The sequence below is a fragment of the Hakea prostrata genome, chromosome 5, assembly GCF_041222555.1.
Source record: "Hakea prostrata isolate BN-2017 chromosome 5, UWA_Hpros_2, whole genome shotgun sequence".
Taxonomy (NCBI): Eukaryota; Viridiplantae; Streptophyta; class Magnoliopsida; order Proteales; family Proteaceae; genus Hakea; species Hakea prostrata.
The window spans coordinates 22,391,432-22,418,507 of NC_142604.1; the positions used below are offsets into that span (position 1 = coordinate 22,391,432).

The window sequence follows — 27,076 nt, forward strand, 5'->3', positions numbered from 1 at the left end:
CAGATGAATGGAGGAGAAGCGTTGTGGTTCTAATTTACAAAAATAAAGGAGATATTCAAAGTTGTAATAACCATAGGGGCATTAAATTGATGAGCCATACGATGAAATTATGGGAGAGAATAATTGAAACTCATTTGAGACACTTAACTACAGTTACGGAAAACCAATTTGGGTTCATGCCGGGAAGATCTACAATGGAGGCTATTTACCTATTTAGGAGACTTATTGAAAGGTATAGAGAATGTAGGAAAGACCTTCATATGGTATTTATTGACCTAGAAAAAGCTTATGATAGAGCCCCTAGAGCGTTAATTTGGCAAGTACTAGAGAAAAGAAGTGTTGCAAGTAAATATGTAGATATAATTAAGGATATGTATGATGGTTCGGTGACTAGTGTTAGAACAGTGGGGGGACAAAGTAATGAATTCCCGATAACAGTTGGGCTACATCAAGGGTCAACTTTAAGCCCATATCTATTTGCACTGGTAATGGATGAATTAACCAAAGACATTCAAGATGAGGTCCCGTGGTGTATGCTTTTTGCATATGATTTTGTGTTGATTGATGAGACCTAAGTGGGGATTAATTCCAAATTAGAATCATGAAGAGTAGCTTTGAAATCAAAAGGCTTTAAACTTAGTAGATTGAAAGAATATCTAGTTTGTAACTTTAGTCATGATCGGGCAGATGATGAGGTGGTGATACTTGATGATAAAGAGATTCCTCAGAGTGATTGTTTTAGGTACCTAGGTTCAATCATAAGTAAAAGAGGTGATTTAGAGGATGAGGTTTTCCAAAGAATTAAAATAGGGTGGATGAAGTGGAGAGGTGCATCCGGGGTCTTATGTGATCGACATATTCCATTAAAGCTTAAAGGAAAATTTTATAAGACCGTTGTTCGACCAGCTATGATATATGGTGCAGAGTGTTGGGCTGTTAAAAAGAATCATATAGATAAACTCAGTGTAGCAAAAATGAGGATGCTAAGATGGATGAGTGGCAAAACTAGGATGGATAAGATAAGAAATGATCATATTACAGTTGGTCTGGGAGTTGCTCCCATAAGTGATAAGCTTCAAGAAAGTCGTTTGAGGTGGCATGGCCACGTTCAACGGAGACTTATAAATGCCCCTGTACGGCGATGTGATATAATCCATATTGAAGGAACTAGAAGAGCTAGGGGTAGACCTAAGATAACCTTAGAAGAAGTGTCACATCCTCCCAGCCGGTACCCTATCTGGCATACCCGAGAGTGTGATCCACAGCCCGAAGATCAGGTATCGAGTAATCAACCTCCCACATAAACAATAACATAATCATGAACAACAATAATCGATGTGCGAAAGATAAACCATAGATCCAAATAAGGAAAGAATGAATCATATATATAAATCAGAGTACTAATTATAATTAGAGTATCTAAATCAGATAAGTAAAGTGAGGCAAAATCCCACTCTACAACCAGCGGAAAAGTAGTTCAAAAAGAGAATAAACAGGATAGAATCTAATCCCAATAGCAGGTACAATAGGTAACTAAATTGTTCTCAATCTTATAGACAATATCCCTATAAGTATAGATCTCATAAACGGCACAAGGGCACTTCCACTCTATGGTCGGACTAAGCATCGTACGGAGCATAACCACTCGCGGGATCTTCAGTGTAATTGTCGTAACCGCAATCACCTTCCTGGAGATATGCCTCTTCTCCTTGCGCTTCTTCATACGAGCCGTCATGATATTCAAAACCTGTAGAATAGTCTAACAAACATTGTACAATAAAGGAATGAGTTTCAAAGAAACTCAGTAAGGCAGTTAAATCCATAATAACATAAATGGCAGGATTACAAAACATACATAGATGCAATATGGTATGAGACAAACAATGAATGTATGAATCTAACTCTATATATGTTGGTGTCTATTGGCAGACATGTTTTAAGTCATAGCACCGTACTTCTTTAGGAAAGTCTCAATCACTCATCATCAGTTGGTAATGGGTCCGGCATCCCTCGGGACATTCCATGGCTGGGGGTATAGGTCACCACTCTCTCACATCACCATTGGTCTAAGTATCGGCGCATGTCAGGGTTAAGCCTAGCCAAATGCAAGTCTTCTACTTAGTTACATCAAGTCAAATCCAGATGCGTCCATTCCTCGTCCCTGACGATCCTTTCCGGTATCCTTCACACTAGAGTCCTCATAGTCCCTGACTACGGACTCATCAACCCTATTGGTTATCCACATATGGTAAACGGGAAGCTCTCACGTCCCCTCACGGGTTGGTTACCGGTCTTGAGCGCCCGTGAGCCCAAGTCTAACCATATGCAACCATACCAATAAATGGCCCCCACAATGTGATTCCTGTCCTCTCACGGGTTGGTTACCGGTCTTGAGCGCCCATGAATCCCCATTGCTACCACGGGTCGTTCGGTCTCAATACCCCTCCGATTAGGGTCTGACATAACGGGACATCCTAGCCCAACACTACTAGACAGTCCTAGATATGTCATCCAACAGTTTAGAAAGGTGTCCAGAGGGCATCTCCGGAAACATCCCATAATATTCCCGTAGTAGTCCAAGGACAGAAGTGTCAAAAGGACACCTCTCCTTTCCAAACCATACTTAAGCATACACAAGCATCAATTCATAACATCACATAAATGGTAACTTCATATATGGAAAGAAATCAATAATTACAATCAACTTGTATATAACTGGTAAGTAAATCATACATGAGTCAATTCAATATAAATAAGTAATGCTACTGATATCAAGACAGTACCACAGTAGTATAACATTATAAGAATCTAATTAAAGAAATAAATTAACAAGATTCAAATATAGAAACTAAGATATGCAATTTATGTTGTTAAAGAAGTAACCATCCTTACCTTTTATAACCTGCAAAGGAATCCTAAGAAATCAAGTAAGATCTTGACAAACTTGAGAAGAAGGTCCTAAACAAGTGTATACAACATATTAGGAAAGATCCCTAACAGAAAAGATACCAAAACATCCAAAACAGACCAATTCTGGAGTTGCTGTACTCATTGGTCGATTGGATTGGTCTACTGCCCTAGTCGACCAATCAGTCGACCAATGAAGACAGTAGCCTACAAAATCAAAGTTTTAAGATATAAAATCCGAATTTGGTGGTTCAAAAGGGTACTAATCAAGGGGTAAACTACATTAGTAGTATCCTAACATATAAGGGACCTCAAAACACTAATTGAATCAAGTCTTCAAGATACAAATTAGGAAACAAAAAGTTACCATAATTAGATCAATCATGGTTCTTGAAGAATTCAAGATAGAAATCATAGACAAGAACAATAGGAGAATGAATCATTGATTCAGATAAAGATATCATGGAAGGCATACTTAGATCTTCAAGAAAATAGACCTAAGAGCATAAATCTAAATAAGGAAACAAAACCTACCATATATGTAACTATCATGATTCATGAAGAAAGCATGGTATGGTAGAAGAGAAACAACTAGAGATTGATAGATCATGGATCATGTAAAGAAAACACAGCAATTGACTACTAACATGATCAATATAGTAGATCTAAGAAGATCAGAATTCAAATCAAAAGATAAACAAAGACAAGATCATGATTTGATCATGATTCTTTCAAAAGCTTGCAATGATCATGGTTAAGATCATTGCATTTGGCCATTAATCCTTAGGAAGAACATGAGAGACAAGTCCAGAGATGTTTGCAACAGAGAATGCAGCATCTCCTCTACTGTCTCAACTCAAAAAGGAAAGAAAAACAGAGATGGAGGAGAAGAAGAGAGTGTAGACATACCTTTGATGCAAAAGGAAGAGTTTTGACGAAGATCCGTCAAGAAAAACACCAAGGATGCAAGGGAGATGACTTGCAGAGGTCTTTGGTTCGTTCCAAAGAGTTTGGAGGCAGAAAATACGAAGTAGACTCGAGATTGGACTTGAAATAGAGCAAGCAAGACCTAATTGCCAAAGACAGAACCCATTGGTCGAGTGGATTGGTCGACTGGTCCAGTCGACCAATCAGTTCAGCAACTCCTAAACAGGGAATTGAAGACCCAGATCAAATCCAATCCTAAAGGGGTTTTGCACACATATCAAGTGACTTACCTAATAGGTAGAAATGCCTTCAAACCATGATAGAGAGCACTCCAAGTCCATCAACTAATCCGATCTTCATCAAGATTCAGTTTCCATAAATAGGACCTCATCATCAACTCTCATGGATTCAAAGCCAGACACCAAGTCCTCCACTGGGATGGCCCAAAGCTGACTTCTTACTTTACTTCGGGTCACTGGACCTACAAATAACAAGGTTTCCGGGTCAAGGTTGGGCTGGGTTTCACAAGAAGTGGTGAGAAATGATATGTATAGCTTACGCCTTGTATCTAGCATGGCCTCGAACAGAAATAATTGGAGGGCAAGAATCCATGTAGCCGAATCATTTAGTTGGGACAAGGCTTATTGTTGTTGTCGTTGTTGTTGTATTCATTGGTAGGGTTGCATGTGGTAGACATGGACTCATGGGCGCTTGAGATTGCGGGAAGCATGAGAGGACATGAGAGCTTCCTGTTTACTATGTGTGGATGACCAATAGGGTTAACAGTCTACGTAGCTGGGAAGAAGACGATGACTCTAGTGGGAAAGGTACCGGAAAGGATTGCAGGAAGCGAGGACTGGACGTACCTAACCCTAAGTAGATGTGACTCAGTAGATGACTTGCATTCGGCTAAGATTATCCCTGTACACGCGCCAGTACTCAAGCCAAACGGTGATGTGAAAGAGTGGTGACCTAGACCTCAGCCAAGGATGTCTGGGAAGGTTTCAAGACCCATTTACCAAATGGAGAACCCAAGATGCCAGGAAGGCTGAGGGAGAGTGATTTGAGACCCACCCAAAGGAGTACGGTGCTATGACTTAGAGCGTGTCTGCCAATAGAGACCAACATTCATATATAGAGTTAGAAGCATATTTACACATATTGTTTCATGTCACTACATTTATGTTTGCCTTGGATTGTGTGTGAAGATGTTTATTGTGGTTGGATTACTTGCTAAGTTCTTTTTGAGCTTACCCTTTGAGGGACATGTTTTTAGATGGTATTGCAGGTGCAAATGACTTTGAGAACCAAAACTATGAAGCCTCGATGGGTTTCCAAAATGTTGGTGACTACGAGAAATGCAGTGAAGCATACCCATGTGATGATGGAGCGCATCGGAATTAGCTGGATTTTGAAGCTTTATTTTTTTTGTGTAGTATTAGAATGACTCTTAATTTCCTTTCCTTTTCTTTCAGTTGTGATAGCTTAGAACTTGCTTTAGATTTCTGATCTACCTTCCGCTTTTTTGTGGGGTATATTTCTGCTATACACTACAGTTTCTTTTGATTGGTATCTTGTATTTTCGCACTCTGATATTCTTTCGTGATCCTTCTGAGATCCTTTCTTGACTTTTATTATTAAATTACTTGAATACAATGATTTGTTCTTGCTTTTAATTATATTATTGTGCTAAGTGGATATGATCATTCCTAAACTTGATCTTCGGGGCTGTAGATCACACACTCGAGTATTCCAGATAGGGTATTGACGAGGTGGATGTGACAGCCTGCCTCTTCTTCCATTTCCACTAGCCTGCAGTTTTGGGAACTTGACTCTTGCCTCACTACCATGTAGCAGCGCTTTGATCATCGTTTTGACTCTTTGGCTACTCGTATGGGCTCTATTAAAGATCTCATGCACCACATGATGACCCACCTCAATATTCCTCCAATGCAGCCGCAAGAAACTGAAGGTGCTGAAGATGATGAAGTAGAGGATGAAGAAGTTGATACGGAAGAGGGCGAAGGTGATGATGGTGATGATGAAGAGGATGATGATGCTGAAGAATAGCCTATTTTGTTTCATGTTTTTCAGTTATCATTTGTTTCATGTTATTTTTTGTTTGTTTGTTCATGTTATGGTTGAACAACCTCTTTTGTTATGGTTTTTGACAAGACTTGTCTTTGCACATGCATTCCATTTATGTAATTTTTATTTATTTATTTATTTATTAATTATTATTATTATTATTATTGTTATTATTATTATTATTATTTTCATCTCTATTGCTATCTTGTCTTCATTGAGAGGGAGAATCATATTTAGGGGGAACATTCCATGTTATGTTCCATAAAATGGGGGTATTTAGAATACTTCCTAGTGATATGTCTATCAAGGGGCATTTGAGGTATTTCATGCATAAGTGATAGTGTCTAAGTCTATAATGAACATTTTTACGTCCTATCACATGTGTGTTTGTCATCATAAAAAAGGGGGAGATTGTTGGGAAATGTCATGTCAGCATTGTCACATCAGCCTCCATTAGTTTTGATGATAACAAACATAAATGACTAATGTCTTAATGTAATTGTCCAGCTCATTACTATAGTGGACCGATTCCAACTCATTGGACCAAACTCACCGGATGCTCAAGCCCAAGTCAAGATCAAGCAATCTTGAACAAAGAATCAAAGTCAAGATGAGTATCAAGTTCAAAGCACAAGGAGATGCGAAGATCAGGACTTAGATGAATTTAGGACTTAGGACACATTCACATACACTCATATGTAATCACATTTAATTATATGCATATCATGTCACTAGACTGACTTAGGACATATTAGGAAAGTGTATAAGGCTTATGGCTACAAAAAAGACCAAAAACTCAACCAAAGTCCAAGTCCCAAATGTAACTGGGACTCTGTGCTGCAGACAGACGACTGTCTGAGCTAGACGGACATCCATCTCATCACAGTGTTCTAGATGGAATTTCCGTCTGGTCTTGATATAAGCCTAACGACTATATTTTAAAGGGTACAAATTGAGACAGAGCTCCGTCCTGGTCGATGGACATCCGTCTAGACTAAAATTTCACTGAATTTTTCTATCCGTTGGGAGGTTGGGCCAAACAATTGAATGCCTTCTTTATAAGCCGAACCACCCCCATTTGAGAGTTTCTACCTTACTATTGAGTAATTACTACCTCACAACTCTTAAATCTCTTATATTGGTGAACTAGCATTGATCACTTGCCTTCCAAATCCATCCAACTTTGAAGGACATTCCAAAGTTGTCAAGCAAGCTCATTGAAGTCAAGCTTGGAGTTATTGAATTCCATTGGGACTTCATTAGTGGTGCATTTCATATCTTGAGCATACATTCCTCATTGCATCACATTCACACAAGGGGTAAAGTGTCACTCCCCTTGTTAGGTAAATCCTTCACTCTTCAAATTGTATTGATTGTTCAATTCTAGTCTAGGTTGATTAGAATTGGTAGAGGGTGTTCTTTTTATCCTACTTAGAACAAAGATTGTAAAGGGTGCTCTTGCCCTAGTAAACATAGATTGTAAAACGTTTGATCTCTACCCATTGTATTGAAAGAGAATCACTAGTAGAATACTCTCTTGAGGCCAAGAGAAGAGTCAACGTAGACTTGTAAAGTCGAACCACTATAAATACTTGTCTTGTGGATTGATTTCATTACTTAATTATCTTTGCAATACAAAATTTATTTTGTATTTGCAATGAAACCGAAAAATTAGGCAAGTCCACTAGTTACAACCTATTCACCTCCCCTCTAGGTTGTATTACTCATACCAATATCTTTAGTTTACATAATTCAATACAAGGTTATAAAATTTGTAGCCCCTAAGGCCCTCAAAAAATATACCAAAGGATGAACGGAGTTTTTTTAAGGCATTGATTGCCAATCAAAAACAATACAACCCATGTATGTTTGTTGGGAAGATGTTAGTTTTCCTAAACAATGGACCTATCAGGCTGTGCAGTCTTAGGTAAGACCTACCTCTACCATTGCATCAATAACCTAGGACCAATCTGGAATGATAACAATGACCTTCGACCGAAGGCACCTTTCAAGTAGATTATGAGGTGAATTCTCAAAGTCGATCAAATACCAACTGTGAAATCCAACCCTATCCTAACCCTGACCTTGACCCGGAAACCCGGTTGTTTGTAGGTTTGAAGACCTGGAGTAAAGGAAGAAGCCAACTATGGATCATCTCAGTGGAAGACATGGTGTTTGACCCAGAACCCATGGAAGTTGATGATGGAGTTCCATACTTGGAAGTCTATACTGATCTGGAAAGAAAGCTGCAGTTTGATGAAGATGAGTCTAGTTGATGGACTTAAAGTATATTGAGACATGATTCGAATGCAATTTTCTATACTAGGTAAGTCATATGTTGTGTTGGGAGAAGACCATGAGGTTTGGACTTGAGTTGAGCCTCCAATTCCCTATCTGGTCCTTGCTGACCAACTTGGTCGACTGGTTGGTTGATTGGGCCAAACGACCAACAGGTCTAGTAATCCTAGAAAATCCTCTGTTTAGGGTTTTTCACTTTCTATTTAAGTAAACTTCGTGTTTCTTAGTATCCTCTGCCTCCAAAACTCTCAAAGAACATGGGAAGATTCTTTCAAAGCTCTCTTTGGTGATTTCGAAGGATCTTTGTGAGATCTGAAGCTTCTCATCTCCGATCTGTCAATCCAAGGTTAGTGATCTCTTCTTTGTTGTGATTTATTCTTCTACGATCTTATTCTTGATTGAGACTATGAAGAAGATGCTGCATCCTTGCAACCATCTCTTCCATAATCTCCTTCCATTATCAAGGTTTGATGACATTTACATTGATCTTCACCATGATCCTTGTAAAACCCCCATAAAATCCTGATCTCCCTTTTTGATTCACTTTCTTAACATGATTGGATATAATTTTCATGATGGAATTGTGAATGACTTTTGATTATTTTCCTACTAGGATGAGATCTGATCATCTCTAGTCTTTCCCATGGATTCATAGTATATTTTTCATCGAAAACTAGGGTTTTCACCAAATTGGGGAATCATGATTTCAAATTGGAAGGTAGTGTTTTTAATCGTTGTTAATGTCTAATCTATACTCCTTTATTGTTAGAATACTATTATAAAGGTTTCCTCCAAGTTTCGTAGAGTTTCAAATCTTGTAGATTGAGTTTCGGATCAAAATCCATGTTTTTGCTTCGTACTAACTCAGTTGGTCGACTGGGTCAGTAGACCAACCAATCGTGACCTAGCCGACCAAGCAAGTCACTAGCTCTATTTTTCTCTCAATTTGATTCGTTTTCTCTCCAATCTTTTAGGCCTCTTTCCTAATATTGTATCTATGATTGTCTAGGGTTTATTTGCTAGGTTTGGAACCTCACTCTTTGATCTTTGGATAATCATCAACGCTATTTAAGGTAAGGACAGTTATCTCCATAGTGACATAGATTGCGTGTATGTTAGTTTCTGATTTCGAAAACTCTTAGATTCGCTACTGATATTGTACTTTCTAATTATGATGTACTGCTGTAAGTACAGTAGCACCTTACTTATGTTTTCTTTTTCATTACAAGTATATACACATGCTTATTCATGTATGTTGTTTTTAATGAATTGATCATGCTTTTACATAGTCTTTTATATGATGATATGTCGGTTATGTATGATGTGACTTATTTGAGAATGTGTTTGAATAGGTATGATTTGGGATTGGGAAGTGTCCTTCTGACATTTCTGTCCTTGGACATCAGTGGAAATAGTATGGGATGTTTCCAATGATGCCCTCTGACGCTTTCCTAGATTATTGGTTGTCATACCTAGGGCTGTCTAGCAGTGTTTGGCTAGGATGTCCCGTTATATTAGACCCGATTCGGAAGGGTATTAAGACTGAACGACCTGTGGTTGCAATGGGGATTCATGGGCGCTCAAGACCAGTAACCAACCCGTGAGAGGACATGAATCACATTGTGGGGGCCATTTATTGGTAGGGTTGCAAATAGTAGACTTGGGCTCATGGGCGCTCAAGATCGGTAACCAACCTGTGAGAGGACATGAAAGCTTCCCGTTTGTTATTTGTGGATGACCAATAGGGTTGATGAGTTCGTAGTCAGGGACTATGATGACTCTAGTGTGAAGGATACTGGAAAGGATCTCCAAGGGTGAGGAATGGACGTATCTGGATCTGAGTTGATATGACTAAGTAGATGACATGCATTGGGCTAGGCTTAACCTTAACATGCGCCAGTACTTAGACCAATGGTGATGTGAGAGAGCGGTGACCTATACCCCCAACCATGGATTGTCCCAAGGGATGAAGGACCCACTACCAACCGGCATTGTGTGATGAGACCCTCCTAAAGAAGTACGGTGCTATGACTTAAAGCATGTCTGCCTATACAGACCAGCATACATAGAGTTAGATGCATACACACATTGTCTGTTTCATATCACATTGCATCATGTTATGTTCTGAAAACATGCTATTTATGTTGTTGTGATTTAACTTGCCTTACTGAGTTCATTCGAACTCACTCCTTTTTGTGCAACCTCTTGTGTTAGATTACTTTATAGGTACTGATTACTATGAAGAGCAATATGAAGAAGCACCAGTTGAAGAAGCATACTACACGCAAAGTGCTGGCTACAATGAAGATCACATTGATGATCCCACGATTGATCACGTTGCGTACTACGATTAGACCTAATGTGGAGTGGGAACGTCTGAGTTGGATTGATGAAGTCCATTATTATGAAGACGTTATCTATAGAGTAAAAGACTCTTAGTTCTTTTGATTTTCATTCCTTTATTTTCCTTTGATAACAGTTGTATTTCTTTTTAGACTTACATGCTACATTCCGCTGTAACTGCGGAGTGAGATTCTGCCTCACTCTACTCCTTTTTGATGTTTACATCTGGTATCATTTTTCCACACTCTGATTATACTGTCATTCTTTTCCTTATTTGGATCTCTTATTTATAAAATTATACTTTGATTATATCTGTTCATGATTATGTTACAAAAACTTGTTGCTTGTATCTCAAGATATCACGCAAGTATACGTATCGCAATCAAGTAATAAATGATAAGTAAAGTATCGATCCCACGGAGAATTATATCCTTAACTTTCAATGTAAAAATAAAATTGATTTAAATGAAATTAACAAGGTTGATTGGTGTTTGTCTAACTAATTAACCAAATGACAGGTAAAGAAAACTAAGGAACTAAAATGTAGATTTGAGCAATGGAAGAAACTTAATGAGTGACAAGTGTGTTAGGAATCAAGTTTCCCTTCCCCTGAATTTTAAAACACAAATACTAAAGCAATACTACAACCCCAAGATAAATCAAGAACTTGGAATGAATGGCAATATGGTATTTTCCAATACACATAAGCTAGCATCCTAAATCAACATCAGCATATTCCTATGAAGAATTGAATTAAGAATGCAATTTAAACCCAATCCAATCAATGGTAATGTGAGGTAATTGGGTATTTCTACCCAACCTACTAATTAACACAACCTAATTAAAGATGATGCTAACTCACACAATTCAACAAACACTTAGACTTCATTAATTTTCCAATTAATGAAATCATAACATTCATTCAAGAAAGATGGTTCAAGAACTGAAATTAGTCAATATAACATGCTGAATTCATTAACAATAAAGTGGATTGCAATAAAACTAAAGAACACATGATTAGTTACATATCAAAATTCAGGTTTAGGTACTACTATCATCCCAACACAGCTAAGATTTAGCCCATAACAGAATTCAAATGCATAAAACCAAGTATAGTTGACATGAGACTAGAAAATAAGAAGATAGAGTTATAAAAACAAGAATAAACTAAGGCTTCAATGCTTCCACATGAGCTCCAAACTTTCTTCTTCAAAGAAATCAGCAACTCCAGCAGCTCCTTGCTTCCACAAGAGCTCCAACATTCGTTCTCTACCTCCTTCCTCTCAGCCAAGTCTCTCTTCCACACCTTGGTCGAATCTCCCCTCTTGTCCTCCTTGCCTCTCTTCTCTTTCTTCCATAAATGTCTTCAATCATTAGGTTAGATTCTGGCCATAGGATTAGAACTTTCCTCCTGAGATCAAGGGCTGAAAACCATCATGTATTTACAAGAATTTAGTCCACTTAAGTTAGCCCTTTTTGGTCAATTCCATTTGAATTGGATATGAGAATATTCTGCTCAGTTGTTGTAGCAATGCAGCAACAACTCTACAACAAAGTTAGAGGACATGTTCTTCTATTATGAATCTTCACCTACATGTTCAAGAGAAAGAGAAACAGTCAAATTCATCCATAAAAAGAAGGGAAATTCATGCAATGGTGACAAAAATGAACTAAACAAAATGCAACATGTTAAGACTAAATAAGACAACACCTAATGAATACTATCACTAAAACAAAGACAAAATACTCCTAAATCAAGCCATCTCAAGTATAAAAGTTATAAATCTTAACTCTATTTCATAGAGTTATCACACCCCCAAACTTAAGACATTGCTTGACCTCGAGCAATAAAGACAAATGAAAACAACAACTAACTACTAATGAAAGCATGAGGAAATTAAAAGAAAAGAAAAGCAAATAACCTGGCTTAAGCATGCAATAGGATGAGTGTTAGACAGAAGTTGCCTCTCAATCTTTTTCTAAATTTTCAGATCCAACACATCTGGCCAATAACACTTAGATGTCATACTTTACTCATCGGGATGCTCTCAAGTGTGTGTGTGAAAGTTAAGGATCTTGCCCCGGATCACCCTAGTCTAGCTGAATCATGGTCATCAAGTTTAGTTCATTGATCTAATATGTTGACCAAATGATTACCTCTCCACTAATTAGGAATCCATATCTTTTTACAACCCCAAGAACTTGTTTCATACTCTTTTGAGCATTTGACCCCCCCAAACTTATTCTTTATGAACTTTTTTTTTATTTTTTTTTTTTTGTTGTCATCTTGCCTTTTTACTCGAATATCGCTCATTTGTGATGAAGATACCCGGTTACTCAACAAGATCACAAACAAGAGTGCCTTGCATGCTCATATTTCGGGCCACTGTTGACGTCAAAAATACACATGGGTTACATGCATATTCCTGGTTACTAGGTTGCCCAAAACAGCGGAACATTATTCTCTTTTTCTTTCTCTCTCTTTTTTTTTTTTTTTTTTTTTTTTTTTTATTTCTCATGCTCATATTTTAGGCCACTGTTGACGTCAAAAATACACATGGGTTACATGCATATTCCTGGTTACTAGGCAACCCAAATCAGCGGAGCATTATTCTTTTGGGGAAGGGAAGGGGTCAAACCTCAATCAATATTCACAATGTACAAAGTTCTTGGAAACAACCAAATGGGGATCCCTAATGTGTAAGTCTTGAAGTTCTCATTTAACCAATTCTAAAATCCTAAAACTCTCACATTGATCCAAGAGCTTGAAATATCACTTGGTGCATCAATAATATGGCATCACAGACATGAGTAAATGCGGACATCAGATCATTATAGCAGAATTGTGCTAAGATTTCCAACAAAATCGAGTAAGAGGCACCGACATTCACATTCCTTAACAACCATCCAAATTTCATGAAAAGCCAGATTAACTACACAAAACATCTACCCAAAACAGCTACTCTAAAACTGGACAGCAACAAAAGAAAGCAACCACAAAAGAAAGCTGACGAAAACTAAGCAACTAGGAGCATCCATAATCATAAAGATCACATATGCAATTATTGGAAAATTGCAAAGCTTACCCCCAAACTAAAGAGGAGCAAAGTGTCCTCACAAATAAAGAAAGGAAAAGAAAGTAAGGGAATCAAAAGAAAACAAAGTAAAAGAAGAGAGAGAACTTCCCCGAATAAGCTAGGCCTCATCATCATCATCTAAGGAATGGAACTCATCATCGCCAGTAGGCTGCAGCAACATGCATCTTCATCCATTGAAGCACTAGAACTAGGGTCTGTTCTGCTCTTCTTCTGAGGGGCCATTTCGAAGGGAATGCACAAGGTGGGCCCCTAACAACCAATATGGAATTCAAACAAAAACACTAACAAACTAAACAAAAACAAAAACAATAGAAGATAAAAAAAAAACAACTAATCAACAGATGCTAAAACAGACCATATCAAACAAAAACATAAACACTATACAAGTAGAAAACAAAAAAAAAAAAGCAAACAAATAACAAACAATTAACTACAACTAATCAGACAAATAGCAAGAACAAACAAATAACAAAAATAGAGGAGATGAGCATAGGGCAATGATGACCCAGAAATTCTGTGTTGGTGTGTGCGAGTGATGGTATCTCCAAAACAGCACCTAAAACAAATGAAAAACTTTGCATATACCCTAACGAAAACAGACACCAAGACAAAGATAAGAACAAACACATAACCCACAAACCACAAATTGAACATTCAACAAAAACACAAAGAAATCGTAAAGTTCAAAAATATAGAATGAAAGAAAAGAAATGGGGAGAACACTTAGCTAATGTGGTGTAGGGAAGATGGAAGGTCGAAATACCACAAAAACTTGCCCGAAACCCAGTACAGCACCGGTAGTCCTCTGAGAAGTGATTCGAGGATGGAATGGGGGAAAAAGTTAGGGTTTTTGTGAAAGATGGGCTATCGGTGAAGAAAAAGATTGCTTTGGTGGGTGAATGTAGGTAAATGGAGGTGTGAAAGTCTTTGAAAAACAAAAAATGGAAGAGAAGAGGAGGATGAGTTGCAGTGGAGGAGACGATGGAGCTATGAGAGTCGATGAAGTGAGCTGAGTGTTTTGTTGGATTTCGGTTTGAAATGAGAGGTTTTATGGGTTTGGGTTGGTATTGGTTTAGAAGGGTTTAAAAAAAATGAAATTGGTTCGAATCAAGTATGGGTTCAAAGATGGTCTAATAGAAGTTTGAAGTGTATTTTTGATGGGTTGGTTGGGTTTGAGATGAAACCGGGTCGGGTGAGTGGTTTAATCGTTGTTGTAGCTTTGCTGCAGCTTTGCTATAGCAACGAACACAAAATGTAAGTTTCAACAGAGAATGTAATGTGTTAACAGAACATGCAAGACCCGTAGCTGAGGATCAAAACTTTGTAGTAGCATTGTGGCCACATCGCTACTACAAAGATAGTGAAATTTGCTGGATATTGAAACATGCTCTGTTCAGCAATTTGATTTAATGATAAGTTTGGCAAAACACCCAATCACTCTCTTTTTGTTCCCCACACTCCCTGCACATCAAAATATACATGTTAGCAAATTATCTATCATTCATTTTTTTTTTTTTTTTTTTTTTTTTTATTCAACACCTAATGAACTAATAGCACACAATTAAACGAAAAATAATGAAATCTAAGTGACCTCCCTTCTTTTTAAGCCTCTTGAAGGTTGATTGAAGATTTGTCCCGCTCCAATGGTGCTCCCCAATAATGCTTGATCCACTGCATGCTCTAGTTCCCAAGGCCATTTAATGATTTCTTCTTGTGCACCTTCCATAATTGGACTCAAACTCCTCTGTTGCTTCATGTACCCGTTGCAACATTCCTCCAACCAAATTTTAAGCTTTAATACTGAAGGACTGATCCCGTTGATCTCTACTATATTCCATCCCATTGCTCTTCTACACTTCGTCAGCACGTCAAGTAGCATATCTTCTTGCTCCTTTGTTAGCAGTGCTGAAACAAAAACATGGAGTGTTTTGGCTGCATCCAAATGGGCATATTGAGAGTGTTTTGAAAGAGGTGTGAACTCTAACATAGGTGGCTCTTCAATTGATGGTTTAGGGGCTTTAGTTTCAAACTCGATAATACAAGAGACTCAAATCTACTCCCACTCAATGCCTTAGCTGGTCTTGCCTCTAACAAATCCATATATCTACTTGCTTCATCATCCACTTGTTCAATTTCTATTGCCAATGAAAGCTCTAGTGGGTTTTTAATACACTCGCCTCCAACTCTTCGGAAACCAGCTCTTCAAGGACATCCACAACAAAGCACTCTTCTATTGCATCTGGAGATCTAGGATTTTCTCGTAGCACATGGCAATGATCCTTGAGAGCGATTACTTAAAGCACTAGCCACTGTCCAACTTGATTCTCCAAATTTCTCAATGAAGATGCTTGACTTTGAATCATTGCATCATTCCTTGCCATATACTCCTTCAATAAAAGCTCTATTGATGAAGAGGGTTCCATAGGTTGAATGTTCACTTGCTGTTGAGCACTTGGAAGCGGATGAGGTCGAGGCGGATGGAAGATGGGCTTGCATTCTGTCCTTGAGCATTCCAAGAGTAGTTAGGGTGCTGCCTCCAACCAAGATTATAGGTGTTGGCATATGGGTTATTGGCATTGCTGAAATTACCATCATAGTAAGCTAATTCTGGGTTAGATGGACAGCTATCAAAGACATGCTCCCCACCACAATATGTACACGAGATTGCTGTATTTTGTTGAGTTTGTACAGCTGTAGGCAAGTTTACTTGATTTTAACACACTAGTTAGGGATGACACTTGTGAAGTTAAAGTTGTCACCGCATCTAACTCATAAATCCCCGCCACTCTCTTATTTGCAGCACCTCTCTCAGCTGGCCATTGGTAGTTGTTGTTGGCCATTCTCTCCAAGATCTCATAAGCTTCATTGTAAGACTTTGCCAATATAGCCCCATTTGCTGATGCATCCACTATGGATCGAGTTTGTCCACTTAAACCATAGTAGAAAGTCTCCATTTGAATCCAATGAGGAATACCATGGTGAGGACATTTACGCAAGAGCTCCTTAAATCTTTCCCATGCCTCATACAAAGATTCACCATCCAACTGTTGAAAACCAGTGATATCATTTCTAAACTTGGCATTCTTTGATGCAGAAAGTACTTCATCAAGAACTTCTCTACTAAATCATTCCATGTGGCTACTGATTGTGGAGGTAAGGAGTTCAACCATGCTCTTGCTTTATCCCGCAATGAGTAAGGGAATAGCTTCAATCTCAAAGCTTCTTCAGTTGCTCCCGGTATCTTGAAAGAGTCACTTACTTCCATGAAGAGTCTAAGATGGAGATGAGGATCTTCTCGTTGGCATCCCACCGAACCGTCCTATAGTCCGAAGCATTTGGAACATCACAGAGCTTAAGTTCAAAATGTAATGCTTGAATTTCTGGCCTTACTATACTTGGATTCAGCTCATGCAACCTTGGGACAGCATATCCTCTAATGGCCCTATCTCTATCATCACCCTCAGCTGCCATATTATTCTCATTATTATTCAATCCATTTCTCACTGCTTCAGCCATTGTTTGACCTGCTGCTAAACCTTGCTACTTCCTTCTTCTAGCTCGAAATGTCCTTTCGATTTCAAGGTCAAAGGGTATCAACTCTTGATCAGGCAACAGACTCATACAAGGGTAAAAGCACCTGAGAATAAAAGGAAACTAATATCAAAGTAAAGAAATTTCAGTAGATAAAACAAAAACTTACTTCTACACTAATTATCAAAGACAAAATTCCCCGGCAACGACGCCAAAAACTTGTTGCTTGTATCTCAAGATATCACGCAAGTATACGTATCGCAATCAAGTAATAAATGATAAGTAAAGTATCGATCCCACGGAGAATTATATCCTTAACTTTCAATGTAAAAATAAAATTGATTTAAATGAAATTAACAAGGTTGATTGGTGTTTGTCTAACTAATTAACCAAATGACAGGTAAAGAAAACTAAGGAACTAAAATGTAGATTTGAGCAATGGAAGAAACTTAATGAGTGACAAGTGTGTTAGGAATCAAGTTTCCCTTCCCCCTGAATTTTAAAACACAAATACTAAAGCAATACTACAACTCCAAGATAAATCAAGAACTTGGAATGAATGGCAATATGGTATTTTCCAATACACATAAGCTAGCATCCTAAATCAACATCAGCATATTCCTATAAAGAATTGAATTAAGAATGCAATTTAAACCCAATCCAATCAATGGTAATGTGAGGTAATTGGGTATTTCTACCCAACCTACTAATTAACACAACCTAATTAAAGATGATGCTAACTCACACAATTCAACAAACACTTAGACTTCATTAATTTTCCAATTAATGAAATCATAACATTCATTCAAGAAAGATGGTTCAAGAACTGAAATTAGTCAATATAACATGCTGAATTCATTAACAATAAAGTGGATTGCAATAAAACTAAAGAACACATGATTAGTTACATATCAAAATTCAGGTTTAGGTACTACTATCATCCCAACACAGCTAAGATTTAGCCCATAACAGAATTCAAATGCATAAAACCAAGTATAGTTGACATGAGACTAGAAAATAAGAAGATAGAGTTATAAAAACAAGAATAAACTAAGGCTTCAATGCTTCCACATGAGCTCCAAATTTCTTCTTCAAAGAAATCAGCAACTCCAGCAGCTCCTTGCTTCTACAAGAGCTCCAACATTCGTTCTCTACCTCCTTCCTCTCAGCCGAGTCTCTCTTCCACACCTTGGTCGAATCTCCCCTCTTGTCCTCCTTGCCTCTCTTCTCTTTCTTCCATAAATGTCTTCAATCATTAGGTTAGATTCTGGCCATAGGATTAGAACTTTCCTCCTGAGATCAAGGGCTGAAAACCATCATGTATTTACAAGAATTTAGTCCACTTAAGTTAGCCCTTTTTGGTCAATTCCATTTGAATTGGATATGAGAATATTCTGCTCAGTTGTTGTAGCAATGCAGCAACAACTCTACAACAAAGTTAGAGGACATGTTCTTCTATTATGAATCTTCACCTACATGTTCAAGAGAAAGAGAAACAGTCAAATTCATCCATAAAAAGAAGGGAGATTCATGCAATGGTGACAAAAATGAACTAAACAAAATGCAACATGTTAAGACTAAATAAGACAACACCTAATGAATACTATCACTAAAACAAAGACAAAATACTCCTAAATCAAGCCATCTCAAGTATAAAAGTTATAAATCTTAACTCTATTTTTTTTTAATTTTAACTATCCCCTCCCTGGGGGGTTTTTTCCCCCCACCTCTTCTTCTCCCCTCTAGATCACACACTCGGGTATGCCAAATAGGGTACTGGCTGGGTGGATGTGACACCAGCCATCCAGAGCCTCATGCTTAAACATTCCTTCTAACACTAGTAGTCTATTGTCAGAATTAACAACCAGGCTTAGCAAATTAGTTACCAATAACCAAATAACCCATGGTGTTTACACCAAGGATGAACAATCTGAACAAAGCCAAGCCGATCTTGAGTCACCAACCCCATATGCTATGGAAGTTCCCCTAAGGAACTCATTATTGATGATGATTATGTCTGATCGACCTTTTTCAATCGATAAAGAGCTGCTTTGGCAAGGCTTTAATAGTCCAACCAATACTGTTAGGAAAGATTGGTTTAATAGTAAATTCAATCTTCCTGAACAAGTCCAAATTCATGATGCCTAGTATAATGATATGGAACAATACAAGATTAATATGAGATTGTTTGTCTGGTTTGCCTCTTATGCTGAGGAACATCAAATAAATTATTCTTGGAACAATAGAACAATAAATCAAACAATGAATCCTTTAAACAAATGGCTTGTCAATCAAACTGAAGAAACAATAACCTGTGTCCATCCTCCAATGGACCAAATCAAATTAACTATAAATGGTGAAGACGTTTCAACTGCCCCATTTAAGAATAAAGAAGGTCTCACAAGTGGAAGTCTTAAAACTGTCGAAAATTAAACTTTGCTAATTCAAAAATTCAAACAATAGGTGAACAATTACCTAGAGTTGAAAACCTAGTTCAGCAAATACCCAAAGAAACTCCCAAACTAGTTTCTCCCCCAAACAATCTTTAAGCACTCTAATGTTTAAACCCAACCAAATCTCCAAGATCAGTTCAAAACAATTAAGCAAATTTGAAATGCTTAACAAAATTGAATCTCAGTTAAGCAACCTAATCATACTCCTGCAAAATCTGCAGAAGCATCTACTTCCAATACCACTCACCAAATTGAAAAGATTCAGGATGAGTCTGATTCCGGATCTAACTTAAGTAGGTCCATAATTGAGTTAGTTCGTGAAATCAATCTCCACAACAATAATACACAACAATTAGCTCATTATTACCACCAATCCACTTTTCCTGACCTCCTTATTGACAACAAGGTAGGACCCAGATCCAATACCAATCAGGAATCATCTATGAATGGAATATCAATGGCTTAATTAATTATCAAATTAACATTGAACTCCAAGAAATGACCATGGTAGCCAATGCTTATCAACTCCTTGAACTAATGACCAATCAGTAGCTATGCTTCTCATAGGAGGATTTAGCGGTCAACTAAGAGGCTGGTGGGACCATTTCCTCATTCCAACCCAACACTTAGGGATACTAAATGCTATACAAACCAAATGCCAACACTAGTGAACCAATACCTAAAAATAATCAACGAATACCAGATGCTATAAAGACTTTGATTTACACCATTAACATACACTTTATTGGAGATTCATCTTGATTAAAAGATAGATATTCTGAACAACTATCAAATCTAAAATGCAAGGGTCTTCACCAATTCAAATGGTACAAAGACACTTTCATCTCCAAAGTCTTAACCAGAGATGATGCAAATTCAACTTTTTGGAAAGAAAAATTCATAATAGGATTACCAACCATGTTTTTAGAAAAATTGAAATAACGACTAAGAAAATACCATATGAAATCCCTAAAAATAACCTTACTTATTGTATTATCATAAGTCTTATACATGAGGAGGCACTTGACTTGTATACAGACATAAGATTACGTAAGCAAATACACAAAGAATCCAAGGCTTATAAGAAGGAATTAGGAGGTTTTTGTGTACAATTTGGGTTTGCCCCGATTAAATCCACTAAAACCCACAAATTCCGTAGGTATAGGGACAAGTATAACAAAAAATATAAGTCTTCTGAGCCCTACTACAAATCCTATAATACAAAACCAACAACATAAAAATACTGCACCAACAAAAAATAATAAACATTCCAAACAAACAAACCATGAACAAAAAAGGCCATTTAGTAGCAAATGTTTCAAATGCAACAAAGTTGGCCACTTGGCCAAATACTACCGGATGGCTCGAAAAATTAATCTTATAATTGATGACGAACAAGTTTGTAATTCTATTCTCCAAATTTTCACTGAACCAAATAGTTCATCTACTTCCAAACATTAAATCAATAACATCAATAAGGAATTGAGCAGTCTTTCAGACGACTTTGAGGCTATTCTCTTCACATGTTCCTGTGAAGGATCAGGAATATGTGAATGCTCAATCAATACCATCAATATGCTTAGGAATGAAACTATTCCAAGTTTCTTTTTGGAATTTGTTGATCAAATATAAGATCAAGAATTAAAGAAACAATATCTTGAACAAGTTAAAGAATCATTAATTCCTAAAACTATTCCTACACAACAATCCAATTACAACCTTAACAATATTTACAATCGGTTTAAACCGTCAACATCTACACCACCACTGTCACACCATGTCTTAAAAATTCAAGCATTAGAAACAATGACCAATGATCTCAAAAGGGAGGTTACCCAAATAAAATGGGAGTTAAACCTTCTCTAAAGCCATCTCCCCAAAATTTCCACCCACACAAATACCAACAATACTAAACAAATTACTAATCCTTTTGTCCCTAACCAGGACTCACCCAGTTAATCAATAACATCCATTTCCAAGAATGGCATGTTCAAGTTCATCTCCTAATCAATCAATCCTTTACACTTTCTACCATTGCCCTTGTTGACACTGGTGCAACCTCTAAATGCATCAAAGAAGGACTAGTCCCTACCCAATATTATGAAAAAAACTACCCATAGACTTTCTAGTACCAATGGCCAAAGTCTAGGTGTCAATTACAAGTTGTCAAATGTTTGTATTTACAACAATCATATACGTCTCTGACAATTTTTATTCTTGTCAAAGATATCTTCAGCAATGTCATCCTAGGGCAACCATTTCTTGAGATGATTAAATCTTTTACGGTAATTGTTATAGGAATAACCACCAATACCCATGGCAAATAAATTTTTTAATAACCTTGTAATTCTAACTCGAGATCCGTATTGCAGGTCCAAGTACCCAAGTTCTAGCCGGAAGAAGATGTGGGCTATTCAGATTGAAGCCCATGATCCATACCCTGAGCCCATGGATCTGGATACTAATGATGAAGACCATGTCTTACTGGCACCCGAAGAAGATCCAGTGGAAATCCTGATGGACTGGGCAGATGAATTCAAGCTTGAGTCAAGTCGAGTTTGATGATGCCCGAGATCAAGGTAAGAACCCCCCACATGTTGGTTTAAGTTAAATTGGTTTTGGGGATTGTTTGCAAACTAAAAATAACCGCAAGCGCACGGTATCGTGTAGCTAACGGGTTGATCTCAAGGAGATATGCCACTTAGATTTTAACCTCTTAATGGTAATGCGAGAGTGTAATGATTCAAATTTGTTAACTAATTAATAAAACTAAATGAGCAGTCCTAATCCATACATCTAATGCGATTGAATTGAGATGAAAAATAAAGCAAACATCCTAAGTTAAGAATATGGAGGGGTAGATAGAAGTGGGAATGGAGGGGGGCGGGAGAGAAGATTGTTGAAGAAGGTTACTTACTTGCATCTTTGAACTTCAAATAATAAAAAAGACTTGAACGAATGATTCGAATCTCAACTAACCCTTACAACCAAATCTAGAATAATCTAGATCTGCAATTGCTAGACCCAGAGAAAAACGAATTCTCAACTTGAAACTTGAACTTGAACTTGAACTTGAAATTGCATTACATACAAAAATTAAACCTAAACATTCAATCTAGAAATTAAAATCTCACAAAAGCAATCAAAGAAAACTAGAGAAAGCCTAACTAAACTAAAGAGAAAAGAAAGTGTGCCTCTTCTAAGCTCTAAAAACATGTTATTCCCTTGCTGGAGTATGCTCTCCTTTTATAGAGTTTACATGTGATATGATTCTTGACAGAGTTTGAATCAAACTCAGAGTTCCTATATGACTCAACCAAGGAGGGTTTTTGCATACTAATCGGATTGACTTAGAGAGATCAAATGCACAATTCCCCCGTTGGATTTGAGGATCAATAAGTCATGAAGCTCTCCTCCAAAACTCAGCTCGATCAGACACTGGATGACAATTCGATGAAGGGCTTGATAGCTGCACAATTCTTCTAATCCTAAAATGTGCAAAAACGACATAAAACCCAAGGTAGTTCCACTCTAAGTGTGTAAAATGCACGTTTTATGCCCTACAATTTCACACATAAATGTGCTCATCAAATTTCCCCCACACTTAGACTAAGCTTGTCCTCAAGCAAAATTTTAAAAAATGAAAAATGCAGGAAATACAATTAATGCAACAAAATAAAATCTTAACTCACTTTCGTAGGAATCACGGTTATATTTAGCATGTGTAACAAGCCTTTAAACCACTAGGTTACCCCTAGAGGACAAGTTTTGTCTTGTGGACGTTTGCAAAGAATATACATCCAAAATTCCAATTCAACTCAAAATAAAACATTGCAAATTCCAACTCTAACAATTGGTAAGTACTCATTTAGGATCAATAGCATGACAATTTTTCTCACCATTGATTTAAGATCCCCCACACTTGAACTTTATTACCCCATCTGATTCTTGAGACTAAGCATATATCTCAATCAAAGACTCACCTTGTATCTTTCAAGTACACCTCTCCTTTAAGCAAAATCACTTATAGAGTAAGGGGACCAAGGACTCAGGTTTTGAAGTATTTTTGACCAAACATTTCTACCAAGGCATTGATGACAATTGCATTAATTTCTCCCTCTTTTTTCTTTTTCTTTTTTCTTTCTTTTTTTTTTTTTTTTTTTTTTTTTTTTTTTTTTTTTTTTTTTTTTTTTTTTTTCTTTGAGTAGTGAACTCTACTTTACTCTACTATGGTTGGCTTGAATGACATGGTGGAGCAAACACCAGAAACCCAAGTTACTTTGTAGCTTTGCTTTGCATATGCCCATAAGTCACTGATGCGAGAGTTTTTTTTCAATAATCTCATTCTTAAGAGTTTCGATCAAGTCACCTCAATTCCTGAGTCGGAGTGCCCTGTCCAATTCCAAGGAATTCAACTTTTACTTTCTACTCTCTTTTTTTTTTTTTTTGAGTAGTGAACTCTACTTTACTCTACTACGGTTGGCTTGAATGACATGGTGGAGCAAACACTAGAAACCCAAGTTACTTTGTAGCTTTGCTTTGCATATGCCCATAAGACACTGATGCGAGAGTTTTTTTCAATAATCTCATTCTTAAGAGTTTCGATCAAGTCACCTCAATTCCTGAGTCGGAGTGCCCTGTCCAATTCCAAGGAATTCAACTTTTACTTTCTACTTTCTTTTTCTTTTTTTCCCCATGCCATACAAAAAAATTGATCTCAACTCCTAGCCAAAGGAACAAGGACCCACAAAACCCATACATGGTCCAACGCCTTAAATTAGGGTCTTTTATATTTTTAAGGAAAATCTCATCTCAACATACATACAAGTTACCTTTCTCTCAACAGGGTTTGTATGTGTTCACGATGGGTACCAAAATCACTCTCATTTCACACATCATAGCAATTGAAAGAGTCTACACTAACCAAAAGTCAAAGTTAAAATTTATAAGGAAGCTATACCCCTTCCACACTTAAGTAATGCAATGTTCTCAATGCATGCATGAAAAGATAAACAAGGAAGACAAATGAGGGGTATACCTTTCAGTCAAGATGTGCTTCATGTGAAGCTTTAGTCTTATCTTCAATATCAATATATGATGGGGAAGGCACTCCAAATAAGAAAAACCATGAATAGAAAACTCATCTCTAAAGACTTCAAGAAAAACCTTCACCCATTTAAGAGAAAATTCTCACCATACGTTGAGGTTCTTTAGAATGTTTATCATCCTTCATAAGATGAATATGATGTTGTTCAATAGAAGAGCTTAGATCTTTGATACGAGTGATAGACCAACCCAACGCTTCTCTATTATCATTCAACAGTATAATCAACTCTTTTGCTTTTTTAGAAGTTAAATTAGAGAGAACAATGATAGGAAGAGAATTATCTTGTCCCAAGAAATCATACTTCAAATTAGAAGGCAACTATTTCAATTTTAGCTTGGGTGGGGGGGTTCAATTATTGAGGGCTTGGGAATGGAGATGGATAGGGGTTTAATAGGCTTCAAAGGTGTGCAAAATTTTAAGACTTCAGAAAAGAAAGTATCACTATCATCATCCAACATATCCATACATTTTTTAAATTCAGAATCAAAATCAATCTTAAAGTTGGTAATCAAATCATTAGGAAAATCCAAAGATTCCTCAAACATATTGATCTCTTCTTCTATTTGTGGTTGTTTCTCTATCCTGAACATATTAAACTCCACAGTTCGATTTCCAAAAGACAACCGTAAGTGGCCATTTCGATAATTGATTAATGCATTACTAGTAGCCAAAAATGGTCTTCCTAGAATTATTAGGATTTCATCCTGAATTGAAAAAGGTTTTGTATCTAGCACAATGAAATCAACTAGAATAATAAATTCTCCCACCTTCAGTAAAACATCTTCAACCATCCATTTAGGAATCTTAACTGACCTATCTGCCAATTGAAGAGTAGTCCTACTTGCTTTCAATTCTCCCAATCCTGGTTACTTATAAACATGGTAAAGCAAAAGATTCACTCTTGTACCAAGATCAAGTAAAGCATGTTCAATGTATGTATTGCCTATGACACAAGCTATGGTAGGGCTCCTTGGATCCTTATACTTGGCTGCTATAAGTTGAGTAATTATGGAACTGATGTTACCTGCCAAGAACGCCTTTTTGGGAATGCTAGTGATTCTTTTATGAGTGCATAAATCTTTCAACACTTTCGCATAGGCAAGGATCTGGGATATGGCATCTAAAAGAGGGATATTCACTTCTACCTTTTTGAAGATATCAAATTTTCTCCATAGTTGTAGTTTTCTTCTTATTAACTAGACGGCTAGGATAAGGGGCCCTAGAAACATAAGGACTCTTATTTAAATTTTGCTCTTTTCTCATAGTTTCAGCTAGTGGTTCAGCAAACTTAGGTACTGCTACAGTAATTGACTCGTCCTCAACTTCTATGGGTTTCTAAGACAAACTCTCATTAGGAGATATTTAAACATTCTCCTCATCACAGTGGTCACTAATTTTGTTCTTTTCATTAATATATGACTCACCTGTTAAATACCCTTTCCCACTTCTCAATGCAGACACAGAATTAATTGAAGCTAAAGAAGAATGGGAGGATTCAACTAGGTTGACTTGATTTGGTAAATTTGATGGTCTTTATTGAATCTGAATCCTAGGATTTAACTCAGGCTGGCTAGGCATTTTACATTTTTCTCATTCAGACAAAGCACTTGCAAGAGTGAAAATTTGTTTTTCCATATTATGCATAGAAGTCATGAAGGTGTTGGAAAGTACTTCCATATTCTTCTCTAAGGTAAAGAGACGAGAAAACTCCATATTATTACCTCTATTGAAACCAAGTGATGATGGATTTTGTGCCATGAGAGGCATATGAAGCGCAATAGGTGGATTGACAGGCCTAGTTAAATTAGCAATCTGAAAATTTGGGGCTTGAGAGAACTGGACATTTTGATTATAAGAAAATTGTGCACTTTGTTTTTTAAGGGCACCAAATTGATTTTGTGTGGAATAATTGCTTAATCCAATTTGGTTTTTCCCTTGAGACCATGAAGAGTTAGGATGATTCTTCCACCCAAGATTGTACGTGTTACTGTACGTGTGACACCCACCAAACTAGCCACCCGCTTTTTGGGTGCGTTTGTTTAATGTTGACTTTAGTTTGCCTATTCAGTTTACTATCTTTGAAACTTAAATGTCTTTTGCCACTCGTTATGTGTTTGACCCAACCCTGGTTTGTGTGTTTTCTTCTTGTTTGTGTTATATTTTTTGTGAAACTTTTGTGGCCTCTTAGTTGGCCTGGTTTGCTTCCCTCCTCTGTTGTCTTTTCCCATCCTTTTTGGCCCATTTCCCTTTTTTGTTTGTCCCTGCTTTTTTTCTGTTTTGGTTTTGCTTTTTTCTTTTTTTCGTGGTTTTTCCCATTTGTTTCT

The 27,076-nt window shown here is 37.2% G+C and overlaps 1 non-coding gene across 1 annotated transcript; it reads left to right on the top strand.

Annotated features, from left to right (window-relative positions):
* Nucleotides 1–16,631: 16,631 nt before the first annotated feature.
* Nucleotides 16,632–16,738, top strand: LOC149015702 (small nucleolar RNA R71). The gene has a single exon (XR_016173744.1). It is a non-coding gene; the product is annotated as a small nucleolar RNA R71 (small nucleolar RNA).
* The last annotated feature ends 10,338 nt before the right edge of the window (nucleotides 16,739–27,076 follow it).